This window comes from Schistocerca americana, chromosome 2 (assembly GCF_021461395.2).
Source record: "Schistocerca americana isolate TAMUIC-IGC-003095 chromosome 2, iqSchAmer2.1, whole genome shotgun sequence".
NCBI lineage: Eukaryota > Metazoa > Arthropoda > Insecta > Orthoptera > Acrididae > Schistocerca > Schistocerca americana.
Genome location: NC_060120.1, coordinates 101,972,413 through 101,977,458, shown reverse-complemented (window position 1 = coordinate 101,977,458; position 5,046 = coordinate 101,972,413).

Sequence of the window (5,046 nt, the reverse complement as noted above, 5' to 3'; positions counted from 1 at the left end):
ACAACACAATGCATGGACGTTTGCGTGCTTGCATTCAACATTCTGGCGATTACACCAGTTATTAATGTAACAGCATTTCGCATTTGCAGTGGTTTATCTCGCGCTTACATTAACCTGAGATCTTGGAATTTTAATCGTCAAATATTTTTCGTAGACAAATTTACTTTCGGAATTTCATTACCCTAGATCAATTATTTTTTGGTGACCCTACATTAATTATTTTTTGGTGATGTTATTTTTTTTCTTCAGTGATCAGAGATCATCCAACTGGGAGCCAGTTACACGTGGTGTCACACAGGGAACCAGCTAGGAGACCTTATGTTTTCTTGTACACATCAGTGACCTTTCATAAGTAAGGTCCGAAGTTTATTTTGTTTACAGATGATACTAACATTGCAACAAATAAAAATAAAATATAGCCTCAGGAGTATTAGTTAGTGAAATTTTCGTGAAATTAGATAAACGGTCTCTACCCGACACTTTTTTTTGGCTACTAAACTGAAAGAACACACGACATGCAGTTTAGAACATCAATAAGTTTCAGCCAGTACATGCCTTCAGTGCGACGTCAAACAGGCAGAACAAGTTGGAAGCGGTAAATTCTAGAAATTACAGCTGGATAACAAATTCAATGGGAATGAACGTATCGCAAAACAGCTGACTAGCCCTCAAAGTCGTATGGGATTATTTTTTTCCGTAACTTGTCAAGCCAAGCTAATGTTTTCCGAGTCAGAAACGTATAATAAGAACTATTTGTTTTGTGAACTCAAGAAGGTCATGCCGAGGCCTGTTAAAAAAATAAAGATACTAACTACTACTACCCAGTATATTAATTCCTGAATGAAATTTGCCATTAAAATATATCTGTCTTTCTAAGCTACACCTCTCTTCATTGGATCAATACTAGAAATAAGAATAAACTTTCACAAAGATGTAAAGTCACTTACCTTAGTCGAGAAAGGTGTCCATTATTCAGGAACACACAACTTCCAACAATTTGCCTGCAGTCATAACAGTTTAAGTATGGTACCATTGAAGTTTGGCGTAACAGAAGACCAAAGGATTCACAGGAGGCGAACTCCTTCTACTCCACTTACGAATTTCATAGCAGCCCCGATTGGTGTGTGTACTGTACTAATAATATCAAATTATGAGAGCATTATGTACAATCAGAATTCTATACAACTTACGTGTAGTAATGCGTTCACTGTGAACGAGTGCTGTAAAATTATTTTTGTATTTCATAATGCATGACTGCATCGTATCGTATGCATACAAATTTTGTAAAACGTTATTTATTACCATTTCAATGGAAATACGTTTAGGAATTTTGACTTATTCCTTAACCATGAGGACCATTTCACTTGGGTTCTGCGGAAAGTACATACATATTTATTATTCTTTGTAAATATTTATTGTGTATGTTTGTCTTTTGCTTTGTTCTACACCCTGAAGGATCTACTCCCTATAAATATACTGGAACGAAAAACGTAAGTTATCAAATGTTGTTTTATTGAAAGTGTAATAGACAAACTTCATAGGACAGAATTTGGCACGAAATGACAATGTCAAAAGCGACCATGAAGATTTTTGATTGCCTCGATCGTAAAAAAAAAATTAGAATGAAATTACCGGTTTCGGCAATGCTTTGTTATAATAACTATCATTTGTATTTAATGTCTTAACGTAGTACCTTGTAATTTTATTCTTTGACTTTTATTGTAGATTCTGAAGATGGCTATTGCTTAGCCGAAATCGTAAATTTCATTCAAAACATTTGGCGATCAAGACAATCAAATAAAAATCACACACTTTGTACGTTTAACGCACTATACGATTTTCGAGTGTTCTTTATTATTAACGATATTTGAGAAGAATCCCAGCAGAAACAGTAGTAGCAAACGATTGTTTTTGCAAGCTTATGTCAGCTTGATTTTTCACATAAACATTCTGTTATTTGCTAATATTCTGATGCTAATGACTATTATGTGTGCTCTGCATGCCAAAAGCAATGTGAAAATACCGGCATGTCCTTCTGTTGTACAGGTGGCCTTGGTGTCGTGGGGACTGGGTTGCGCGAATCTGACAAACCCAACCGTGTACACGCGCATTGACCATCATTTGAAATTGATCTTGGACACAACTACTTCACGGATGACAAACGAAGCGTCACGTCTACAAACTGACACCATGGTCATCATTCTGGCGCGCTTTGCCATGGCTCTCACAAGCATCTGCCATGCGTGATAGATTGTGTGGGACTTCCATAGGTGAACTGTGCAGTGTAAGTCTCAGTACTGTAATACAGTAGGTGAAATTAAAATTGTGATTAAAATTTGACGCTGTCTTTCATTGTATTCGTTGTAGGAGCCAAACAAAACAATTTATGCTAAATACGCCTCATCAGAAAACACAAGGAATGCACTACACACGACACACAACTAGGGTGTTTCACTGTACGGTAGCACATCTCACTCATTGGAACAGTAATCCGCTGACGCAGCGACCATTTGGAATAGTTGACTCAGACAATGCGACGGACAAAAAGAACGGTAGGAAGATCGTAGCAAGTGTGGGATCAGATGTTACGCTGAAAGCACTAACCACAGTAATTCCAGAAAGACGTGCGATTGCTTAGCAAAACAAGTACATTCGATGATATGATTTAGTCTTAATGTGTTACTAGTGTAGACAAAAAAAAAAAAATGTACACGTACAGTGCTTTGTAAGGGGCAATAAAGGTTTCAGCACAGTGTGCTAGTGCGGTCCACAGATAGGTCAGGGCAGTGTATAGCAAGGTGTCTGTACGTGCTTTGCCCAAAAATAGGGCAAATAATTTCGCCAAACAATGCCGTTGCTATGGCACATTTTGGAAATCTAATGTGGATGCAGATCCAATGGTTCACACATTACACTTGTTGTTGCCGTGTTCAGCGATAATAATACACAACAGGCAGTTTGCAAATTCCACTCAGAATATACGAGTAATGTCCAACCTCTTCCTGCCCAAACACAGATTTCTGAAATTATTAGCGTCTGTTAAACTCGTGCATCACATTCCTTAACTGATGGTAATATGCTTTATCTCATACTGCAGCCTTACTTCCATATAAAATCTGGACTCTTACGACACCACGAACCCTTGTTAACACATTGTTTCATGCAAATTGCGTCGAGCCAATGTGGTCTGCTACGATAAATACCTTTGGCCCACTCTTAGTATTCTGATTGACTATACATATGAGAAATATTTTAATCCAAAACTTTTTTAACTAAGTTAACGAAATAAGCGATTTCTCACCGAAATGGTATGTAGTTCGTAATTTTACGATTGTCGCTGTTGTGTAATACTCTGAATAGTAAATGTACTAAACTACAGGAAATCATCATAACACAGAAAGGGGTTCGATTATGATAAAAAACAATGTGACAATTAATATACTCGATTTCAAGTGTCGATTTCACTCATGCAGTTCATTTTGGCATAATTTGCACACTTTTGGAATTACGGTAATTCTTTAAGCAAAAAAATCGAAGTGGCGCAAAATGCAATCAGGCTATCGTAGGAGCGCGAATATTTCAACACTTCACTCCAATACGGTTGTAGTCTTAATAAGTGCTTTGTTAATATGTTACAGCTGAAACTTTTTGCCAATTTATTGGGTCAACTTGAGCCGGCGATACCGCCATTCGGCTTTGAACCGTGACGTAGTACTGTTGTGATGCTTTCAGTCAGTGATTAAATATTATAGTTGGTAGTGCTAGTAACGAGTGATTATAATTTACATAAACTTGCAATTATTTATGAATAGATATTTCTTCGTAAAATAAAATAGTCACCTGGCGTGCTACTTGCTTTGAGTGATTCAGGTACACGAATATACCAATTATAGATCTTTTGCTTTACTTCGGTACCATGCTTCGTAGAGTGCTGCGATTTTTGACTACGTATATTGATATCACCTTTTGGATTTTTGTTTATATTGGCATTTTAAGGTGAGAAATATTGGTCAAGTGAGGTTTCCGATACCTACTCAAGTTGGCTCACGCTGATCTTTGCTCTTATTGTGATTTTGCGATTGTTATTTTAGTTTGGCGCAGGCCCAAAGCCCAAATTCCCACATCTGTTCCGTTAACTTCAATATTTAGTAACAAGAATTTTTACGATTCCGTATGGATGTTTATACGGCTCGCCATTTCGAAATCTTGTTTGTCTTATTATTTGGATCTTGTTATGACGTCGTTAGTCAACGTCAAGAGATGGCATGGAGGCCTCAGGTTTATCCAAATTTTTCTTAATAAATAAGAGTAAGCCATGGGCTTGTGGAGACTGTGTGTAAGGGTTTTGCAGTGATAAATGGCATTCTACGAGGTACTTCTGCTATCGTTCTTGTCATTTAAAGTCGTTAAGATAGTACCTGCAGATTTTATTTAATTGCAATCTTTCATTTATAAATTTATATGTTACGTTCATAATTCGCAATTGCTGAGTGACAGGAACCTTCGACCATTCGAGTCATGTGTGTATTCATATTGTGTACTAGACTCAGCAGTATTGGGCTTATAATGCGGCAACGACGTATCCCAGCCCCTACACAGCGAAACCAGCCAAGATTTTTAATATTTCATCTTTGAGTCAGAGAATACGTAGTTGAGGGCCACCACACCACATCATTATATTTGAAAGCCCGCAAACATCAAATCTCCGACATAGCTGCGGCCGGAAAAAATTGTGCAAGAAAGGGACCAACGATGACTGAAGAGAATGGTTCAACGTGACAGAAGTGCAACTCTTCCGCAAATTGTTGCAGACTTCAGGGCTGGGCAATCAACAAGTGACAATGTGCGAACGATTCAGCGGCACATCATCCATTTGGGCTTTTGGTGCCGAAGGCCCACTCGTATATACCGAGCAAAGTGGCCAGTGGTTAGCACCCTGAACTCTCATTCAGGAGGACGACGATTCAATCCCGCGTCCGGCCATCCTGATTTAGGTTCTCCGTGATTTCCCAAAATCGCTCCAGGCAAATGCAGGGATGGTTCCTT